This window comes from Pseudophryne corroboree, unplaced genomic scaffold (assembly GCF_028390025.1).
Source record: "Pseudophryne corroboree isolate aPseCor3 unplaced genomic scaffold, aPseCor3.hap2 scaffold_851, whole genome shotgun sequence".
Classification (NCBI taxonomy): Eukaryota; Metazoa; Chordata; class Amphibia; order Anura; family Myobatrachidae; genus Pseudophryne; species Pseudophryne corroboree.
The window spans coordinates 150,855-160,272 of record NW_026970430.1 but is presented as its reverse complement, the minus strand read 5'-3'; the positions used below and the strand labels follow the sequence as shown (position 1 = coordinate 160,272).

Genomic DNA, 9,418 nt, shown 5'->3' with positions numbered 1-9,418 from the left:
ATGAGCCCCACACCGAAGGAGGGTGGAGGTGTTTAATGCAAACTAGGGGTCAGACAAGCGCCGCAAAAGGCCACCATGCCCTGCACGCCCCTTTTCTGTTTTCATATGCAGACGAGGGTTGAAGCCAACTTTGACCCACTGCTTGGATGACATCACCATATGCAAATCCATCTGCGGCAGGCCTTCCCCCAGGAATGCTTGCACTAGTTGTTGCATTTGGTTTGTTGTTTGGGGGTGCTTCAGTATTAGGCAGCCTTCTGCCCTCCCATGTTCATCTGAAAATATGTGTTCTCCCTGCAGTTGTTGTCCCCAGATGAGAGTTCCCTTGTGCTGCCTCAGTTGAATCTCCTTAACTTGACAGAGATGTGCCTGAGCAGCGGCCCTCCCCAGCTCTATCCCAAATCATACTTATTTTGCATAGGAGATACCATGGTCATGAAGATTATTCTCCCAGGGTGAGGTTCATTCATTGCATTCTGGGTATGCTGACCCCTGTGATTTCCCCAAATGTGGGAAACTCGACTGCTTTATTTGTGGTAGTGGGGGACTGTGTTTGTGTTTTCCTCTGGTCAGCTCTGGTAAAAGTCAGATTTCTTTGTTTCAGAGCCTTGTTCTTCTTTTGAGAGTTCCCTTGTGCTAGTTCTTCAGAACGAACAAATCTTTTGCCTTTTACTAAAGATTTCCGTGGAGAGGAGCAAAACTGAGTTTTATCTCAATTTTTGCATGCCCCGTCTTATTGGGGTTTCTTTTATCAGTTTAAAGATAGAACGAGTGTGCTTTAATGTAAGCTCATTTGCGTAGAAATGACAGTAAATGTTTGTTTCTTTTCAAACAGAACTTTCTTGACTATACTAATTGCTTGAAAGATCTGGGAGCACATGGAAAAGAGTACAAACCATGTTTATAGCAAGGGGAAGCCTGGTGAGAAATCTGCTTTCTTTCTTTCAAATTGGGTGCTCACTTTGAGCTGAATGAGGACTGCTGGCATGGCACTCAGGCGACAGGTAGAATCTTGGTCATGCTGTGGTTTCTCTTCAGAACGAACAAATCTTTCGCCTTTTACTAAAGATTTCCGTGGAGAGGAGCAAAACTGAGTTTTATCTCAATTTTTGCATGCCCCATCTTATTGGGGTTTTATTTTATTGGTTTAAAGATAGAACGAGTGTGCTTTAATGTAAGCTCATTTGCATAGAAATGACAGTAAATGTTTGTTTCTTTTCAAACAGAACTTTCTTGACCACACTAATTGTTTGAAAGATCTGGGAGCACATGGAAAAGAGTACAAACCATGTTTATAGCAAGGGGAAGCCTGGTGAGAAATCTGCTTTCTTTCATTCAAATTGGGTGCTCACTTTGAGCTGAATGAGAACTGCTGGCATGGCACTCAGGCGACAGGTGGAATCTTGGTCATGCTCTGGTTTCTCTTCAGAACTAACAAATATTTCGCCTTTTATTAAAGATTTCCGTGGAGAGGAGCAAAACTGAGTTTTATCTCAATTTTTGCATGCCCCATATTATTGGGGTTTCTTTTATCAGTTTAAAGACAGAACGAGTGTGCTTTCTTGTTAGCTTTAATGTAAGTTTATTTGCATAACAATGACAGTAAATGTTTGTTTCTTTTCAAACAGAACTTTCTTGACCATGCTACTTGCTTGAAAGATCTGGGAGCACATGGAAAACAGTACAAACCATGCAGTATCACAAGAGCCTTTATTTGATCTTTCATGAAGATAGAGCAGAATTGAGGACACGTCAACAATTTCTGCCGAAGGTGGTTCATCTTTCCACATGGTGCCTTTGGCCACTGACACCTTCGTTGAGTCAAAGTCTCTGGCTGTGGTCAGAACTTTGAAAATTTATGTCACCAGAACGGTTCAGATTAGGAAAACAGAGGCTCTGTTTGTCCTGTATGCTCCCAACATGATTGGGTGTCCTGCTTCCATGCAGACCATTATGCGCTGGATCTGTGGTAAAATTCAGCATGCTCATTCCACGGCAGGATTGCCGTTACTGAATTAGGTGAAGACCCATTCTACTAGAAAGGTGGGTTCATCCTGGGCAGCTGGTCGGGGAGTCTCGGCATTGCAACTTTGCCGAGCAGCTATTTAGTAAACACTTTTGCTAAGTTTTACAAGTTTGATACCTTGGCTGATGATAACCTCAAGTTGGGTCATTCGGTGCTGCAGAGTCGTACGCACTCTCCCACCCGTTCAAGAGCTTTGGTATAACCCCATGGTTCTTAATGTGACCCCAGCATCCTCTAGGTCGTATGAGAAAATAGGATTTTAATACCTACCGGTAAATCCTTTTCTCTTAGTACGTAGAGGATGCTGGGCACCCGTCCCAGTCCATACTGTGTCTGCAGTTATTACTTGTGGTTATACACATGTTGTGTTACGGTTCTGGTCAGCTTTTTGCTGCAATTGTTCATGCCGTTGGCTTGTGTTCTGTTGAATGCCACGTTCTGCGGCATGCTTAAGGTGTGAGCTGGTAAGATGCTCACCTTAGTTTAACAATAAATCCTTTCCTCGAAATGTCCGTCTCCCTGGGCACAGTTCCTATAACTGGAGTCTGGAGGAGGGGCATAGAGGGAGGAGCCAGTTCACACCCTTTGAAAGTCTTAAAGTGCCCATGTCTCTTGCGGATCCCGTCTATACCCCATGGTTCTTAATGTGACCCCAGCATCCTCTACGGACTAAGAGAAAAGGATGCCCTTGTGTACTATCCTGACTTCTCCTCCCGTCTGCTTACTTTGTGCCTTCCAACGCACAATGCGAACTACAGGTGGTGCTGCAGGGCCCACACCCTTTTACTTGCCTTACAGAGCAGCTCTGGAGCTGTTACAGTGCCCAGCTGCTGCAAGAAATCAGCATGAATGCTTCAGGGGATGGGGCATGGCCAACATGAGCCCCACACCAAAGGAGGGTGGGGGTGTTTAATGCGAACTAGGGGTCATCCAAGCACTGCAAAAGGCCGCCATGCCCTGCATGCCCCTTTTCTCTTTTTATATGCAGATGAGGGTTCCAGCCAACTTTGGCCCACTGCTTGGATGACATCACCGTATGCAAATCCGTCTGCTGCAGACCTTCCCCCAGGAATGCTGTTACTAGTTGTTGGATATGGTTTGATATTTGATGGTGCTTCAGTATTAGGCAGCCTTCCGCCATCCCATGTTCATCTGAAAAGATGTGGTCTCCCTGCAGTTGTTGTCCCCAGACGAGAGTTCCCTTGTGCTTCCTCAGTTGAATCTCCTTAACTTGACGGGGGAGGGGCTGCCCGAGCTGCCACCCTCCCCAGCCCTATCCCAGCTCATACTTATTTTACATATTAGATCTCTTGATCATGAAGATTGTTCTCACAGGGTGAGGTTCATCCATTATATTTTAAAATAGGAAGGTACAAATTACATATTTGAATTGCATCTATGTGCTGGATTCAAATGTCCCCCCCCTTCCTTTCTCAATTGTGCCCGTCAGCAGCTATTCTAAGGTTGCTGCCAATGGGTGTGACACATTAATTTCTTCTGTGGGGTACACTGGACTCCACAAGGATTCACATTGGGGTGTAGAGTAGGATCTTGATCTGAGGCACCAACCGGCTCAAAGCTTTTGACTGTTCCCAAGAAGCTCAGTGCATTCTCCTCTATAACCCCGCTTCCATGAACAGGGAGCTCAGTTTGTAGTTGGTGCCTTCAGTAGTAGGCCAATTAACAGGGGCCTGCCTCAGGCAGCCTATTCTTAGCTATTAATTTTGACAAGAAAAGAAGAACTTGTTTTATGAGAATCTACAAGGGCTGCAGCAGGCTAGGTCTAATAGACATCTTTACTGCAGCTTCATCACTCCCAGCGGCGCTATATACTCCCGTGCCCTGGTTGCTGGGTCACTGCAGCGGAGGCTCCGGTTTCATCCTAAGGTCAGTCACACACACACCACCCTTCCGGATCACGAGGCCGCTGATGAAGGGGAGCGAGGCCGTAGGGGGTGGGCCGTGTGCGCACTGCGGTGGACACTGATTACTGGGCAGCCGCTCCACTAGCCACCAGGTACAGTTAAGGAGCACAGGTCTGGGGGTTTTTCTCCTATATTAACCCAATTTTGTACTGCCCGCAGCGCATTGTGATAGGTAATAGGGCCTGATTCAGGTTGGATTGCAATCACAATAAGCGATCCAACTGCAAAAATTGCTAAGAGCATACGCATGTGCCTGCATTTTCTGCGGCACCCCGCAGAGAATGTGATCGCCTCTGCCTGTCAATCGGGGTGGGGAAGGGGGGGAGAGGTGGGTCAGCAACACTCCATTTCCAAGTCAGGGATGGAGCTGTGCGGGGGCAAGGCTTCAAAATGGGGTCTGCAACGGAGGAGACACAGGGGGCGTGGTCACAGCGGCTGTATGACATCACATTCAGCCGCTGTGATCACAAAAATGGTGGCGGCTTCCTGCGCGCACATACAGTCTGCACCAGCAGGAGCCTACACCATTTTTTATGATCACGCTGAACTGCAGTGCGACTGCAATTACAGCATGGTCAAGAAGGGAGGCGTCATGCTGGGTGGCCATGCCCTGTCACTGTGCAGGAGCCAGCACCGCTCACACACTAGTCCCCGGGTGCAGCCCCCAACCCCCGGGACACCCGGAGCAACAAAATGTAGATTCAGGCCACCAGGCCACGCCCCTACCTATGAAACCATGCCTCCTTTTTACCATTGCGCTGCTTATCTGCGCGCACTGCATTACAATCTCCCTCGCCACCTCTCTGTGTGTCACCAGTGATAGTGACACCTCTGCCATGCTTGTAGCAGCTGGTCCTAAGATCTACGCCTCAAACCCTGAGTGTTTGCCCTTGTGACTTGTTGATCATCATAGCGAAGCAGATGCTTACAGAAAACTGCAGGGGCTTAGATTGAAAATAAAAAAATTGATGGGTATAAGGTAGAGAGGAGCGGGTTCGGTTCTCCGAGAACCGAATTCCCCACGAACTCCACGTGGTTTACACTGGTCCGAGGCAGGCTCGGTTGTTCCCGCCTGACTCGGAAAACCTGAACAAGGGAAAATGTCATCATCCCGCTGTCGGATTCTCGCGAGATTCGGATTCCATATAAAGAGCTGCGCGTTGCTGCCATTTTTACTCGTGCATTGAAGAGAGAGCGGAGAGGACGTGGCTATGTTCTCTCAGTGGAAATCTCAATATCAGTGCTCAGTATCAGTGGTTACTTATTGCTGCTCAGTAATACTAGTAGTGTGTCTCTCCTGCTCAGTGTCAGTTCTCAGTAGTATCCTCATCAGTGCTCAGTATCACTGCTCATTGTCTTGTGCTGCATTGTGGTGCTCAGCATACTACAGTACATTACTAATAGTCCAGTGCTGCATCTTGCTGCTCAGTGTCAGTTCTAGTATCCTCATCAGTGCTCACTATCACTGCTCATTGCATTGTGGTGTTCTGTATACTACAATAACATAGTAATATAGTAACATAGTTTTTGAGGTTGAATAGAGGCAAATTGCCCATCGTGTTCAACCTGTTTTAAGTTGTGATGATTCTACATACTTGCTGAATAATGTTTTATGACTAGTTAGCTACTATAACTCATGTTACCCCCGGATTAACCATGTTGATATTTTAAGTATTATAACCTTGGATAGCTTTTTCATTCAGAAATGTATCCATTCCTTTTTTAAATCCAATTACAGAGTCCGCCATTACCACCTTCCCTGGCAGGGAATTCCACATCCTGATTGCCCTAACAGTGAAGAAACCTTTCCTCCATTGCGTTCTGAACTTTCCTCCAGTCGCAGCGAGTGACCACGTGTTCTTTTAATAAATAATTCCTCTGATAACTCTTTATGTATCTTTACATATTTGAAGATATTAATAATATCTCCTCTTAGGCACCTCTTTTCTAGTGTATAAATATTCAGCCTAGTAAGTCTTTCCTTATAGTCCAGTACTTTTAGGCCTTTAATCAATTTAGTCTTCAGGATCTCTTACACTTCCATGAGCAGCAGAGTAGTGCAATGGAAGCATGCTGGGCCCATAACCCAGAGGTCGATTGATCGAAACTATCCTCTGCTATGTGCATTTTTTTTTTTATAATTAAAGTAATCAAAAACTGGGATTGATATTTTGGCTCTTTTATTTTTACTTAAAGTACAATAACTTTTATCATTTTAATTTGTTTTAATAGTATATTGACAGCATTGTTTTCTTTAAAAAATCCACTTAATTTTCTTTACCCTATTACTGAAATGGTAATTGACAAAAACAAACTACATTGTCACCAGAAGAGCAATGCAAAATGTACAAGTGATATATGAAAATCATCTTCCATCTTGAATTTCAATGATGCATTGGGACAACAATTTGTGAGAAACATCTTCACCCACAAAGAAAGATTTTCTTAATTCCTTACCTGTGTGCTGATTAGATATCACCTTGTTTTCACATTAAACAGACTTCCCCGTGAGGAAGCAGCAAGGATGCAGTGACGTTTCCTGGTGTCAACCTGTATTATTTCAGTAGACATTGAAATGAGGATGCATCTTTGATGCCTTTCCAATGAAGCAAGTTTATTTCAGTAATAGGTGAAAAACCATTCCTACAAAGGTGTTAATCAGAGACTTGGCTTTGTGGACACTTTTCAGAGAGCAAATTTGTTAGCATAAACATAAAATCAGAAAATGAAGAGCTGTTTAATCACTCAATTGGACTTTTCTGCCAGCATATTTTTTTTCTCTGCAACCCACTGCTAAATTGTGCTTCCTAGCTGTTTTTTTATAAAATCACTTAATCAAATCTAACTCTGATTACATCAGAGAAGGCCAGGTACCCTACACCATAAGGGGGGTTTTTGAAATTTTGACTTGTCTACTTAAAGATCACCAAAATCTGATTACAAGGTCAATTACATCCCTGGGTGGGATTGAACCACCAACCTTTTGGTTAATAGCCAAACATGCTAACCGATTGCGCCACAGAGACACCTTGCAAAAGTCAATACTGACAAAGGCTAATAATCATTCATCTAGAACGTTTCCTAGAAAAACTTTAAAAAGTCAATAATCTGGAGAATTTTTGTAAGAAACACATTGGTACTTTCCCATGATGAGTGAGTGCTTCAGGATTTCTTGCACTTACATGGGCTATTAACCAAAAGGTTGGTGGTTCAATCCCACCCAGGGATGTAATTGACCTTGTCATCAGATTTTGGTGATCTTTAAGTAGACAAGTCAAAATTTCAAACCCCCTCTTATGGTGTAGGGTACCTGGCCTTCTCTGACGTAATCAGAGTTAGATTTAATTAAGTGATTTTATAAAAAACAGCTAGGAAGCACAATTTAGCAGTGGGTTGCAGAGAAAAAAATAACATTTTAAACCTACCGGTAATTTTTTTTTCTCGTAGTCCGTAGAGGATGATGGGGACTCCGTAAGGACCATGGGGGATAGACGGGCTCCGCAGCAGACATGGGCACTTTAAGAAAGACTTTAGATCTGGGTGTGCACTGGCTCCTCCCTCTATGCCCCTCCTCCATACCTCAGTTAGAGAAACTGTGCCCAGAGGAGACAGACAGTTCGAGGAAAGGATTTTTGTTAATCCAAGGTCAAGATTCATACCAGCCACACCAATCACACCGTATAACTTGTGATATACTACCCAGTTAACAGTATGAATCAAATCTAACTCTGATTACATCAGAGAAGGCCAGGTACCCTACACCATAACAGGGGTTTTCGAAATTTTGACTTGTCTACTTAAAGATCAACAAAATCTGATTACAAGTTCAATTACGTCCCTGGGTGGGATTGAACCACCAACCTTTTGGTTAATAGCCGTACACACTAACTGATTGCGCCACAGCGAAACTTTGCAAAAGTACATACTGACAAAGGCTAATAAGCATTCATCTAGAACGATTCCTAGAAAAACTTTAAAAAGTCAATAATCTGGAGAGTTTTTGTAAGATGTTTCTTCCAGCAACCAATGAAGAAACACATTGGTACTTTCGCATGATGAGTGAGTGCTTCAGGATCTCTTGCACTTACATGTGCAGCAGAGTACTGTAATGGAAGCATGCTGGGTCCATAACCCAGAGGTAGGCAGATTGAAACTATCCTCTGCTAAATGACTTGTCTACTTAAATATTACCAAAATTTGATGACAAGGTCAATTACGTCCCTGGATGGGATTGAACCACCAACCTTTTGATTAATAGTTGAACACACTAACCGATTGCGCCACAGAGACACTTTGCAAAAAGTACATACTGACAAAGACTAATAAGCATTCATCTAGAACGTTTCCTAGAAAAACTTTAAAAAGTCAATAATCTGGAGAGTTTTTGTAAGATGTTTCTTCCAGCAACCAATGAAGAAACACATTGGTACTTTCCCATGATGAGTGAGTGCTTCAGGATCTCTTGCACTTACATGTGCAGCAGAGTACTGCAATGGAAGCATGCTGGGCCCATAACCCAGAGGTAGGCAGATTGAAACTATCCTTTGCTATATGCATTTTTTTTTTGTTCATTAAAGTAATCCAAAACTGGGATTGATATTTTAGCTTTTATTTTTACTTAAAGTACAATAACTTTTACCATTTTAATTTGTTTTAATAGTATATTGACAGTGTTGTTTTCTTTCAAAAATCCAATTAATTTTCTTTACCCGATTATTAAAATGGTAATTGACAAAAACAAACTACATTGTCACCAGAAGAGCAATACAAAATGTACAAGTGATATATTAAAATCATCTTTCCAGCTTGAATTTCAATGATGCATTGGGGCAACGATTTTGTGAGAAACATCTTCACCCTTAAATAAAGATTTTCTTAATTCCTTACCTGTGTGCTAATTAGATATCACCTTGTTTTCACATTAAACAGACTTCCACATGAGAAAGCAGCAAGGATGCAGTGGCGTTAATGTTTCCTGGTGTCAACCTGTATTATTTCAGTAGATATTGAAATGAGGATGCATCTTGCTGCCTTTCCAATGAAGCAAGTTTAATTTAGTAATAGGTGAAAAACCATCCCTACAAATATGTTAATCAGATACTTGGCTTTGTGGACACTTTTCAGAGAACAAATTAGTTAGCATAAAAATAAAGCCAGAAAATGAAGAGCTGTTTAATCACTCAATTGGATTTTTCTGCCAGCATATTTCTTTTTCTCTGCAACCCACTGCTAAATTGTGCTTCCTAGCTGTTTTTTTATAAAATCACTGATTCAAATCTAACTCTGATTACATCAGAGTAGGCCAGGTACCCTACACCATAAGAAGGGGGTTTGAAATTTTGACTTGTCTACTTAAAGATCACCAAAATCTGATAACAAGGTCAATTACATCGTTGGGTGGGATTGAACCACCAACCCTTTGATTAATAACCAAACACACTAACCGATTGCGCCACAGAGACACTTT

General features: G+C 42.9%; 4 non-coding genes across 4 annotated transcripts; all 4 read left to right on the top strand.

The window, feature by feature from the left end:
* The first annotated feature begins 404 nt into the window (after nt 1-404).
* On the top strand, nt 405-568 carry LOC135043175 (U1 spliceosomal RNA). The gene has a single exon (XR_010236177.1). It is a non-coding gene; the product is annotated as a U1 spliceosomal RNA (small nuclear RNA).
* A 59-nt stretch (nt 569-627) lies between these two features.
* LOC135043141 (U5 spliceosomal RNA) lies at nt 628-744 on the top strand. Its single transcript, XR_010236144.1, has one exon. It is a non-coding gene; the product is annotated as a U5 spliceosomal RNA (small nuclear RNA).
* A 274-nt stretch (nt 745-1,018) lies between these two features.
* Nucleotides 1,019-1,134, top strand: LOC135043133 (U5 spliceosomal RNA). Its single transcript, XR_010236136.1, has one exon. It is a non-coding gene; the product is annotated as a U5 spliceosomal RNA (small nuclear RNA).
* A 275-nt stretch (nt 1,135-1,409) lies between these two features.
* On the top strand, nt 1,410-1,525 carry LOC135043138 (U5 spliceosomal RNA). Its single transcript, XR_010236141.1, has one exon. It is a non-coding gene; the product is annotated as a U5 spliceosomal RNA (small nuclear RNA).
* Nucleotides 1,526-9,418: the final 7,893 nt, after the last annotated feature.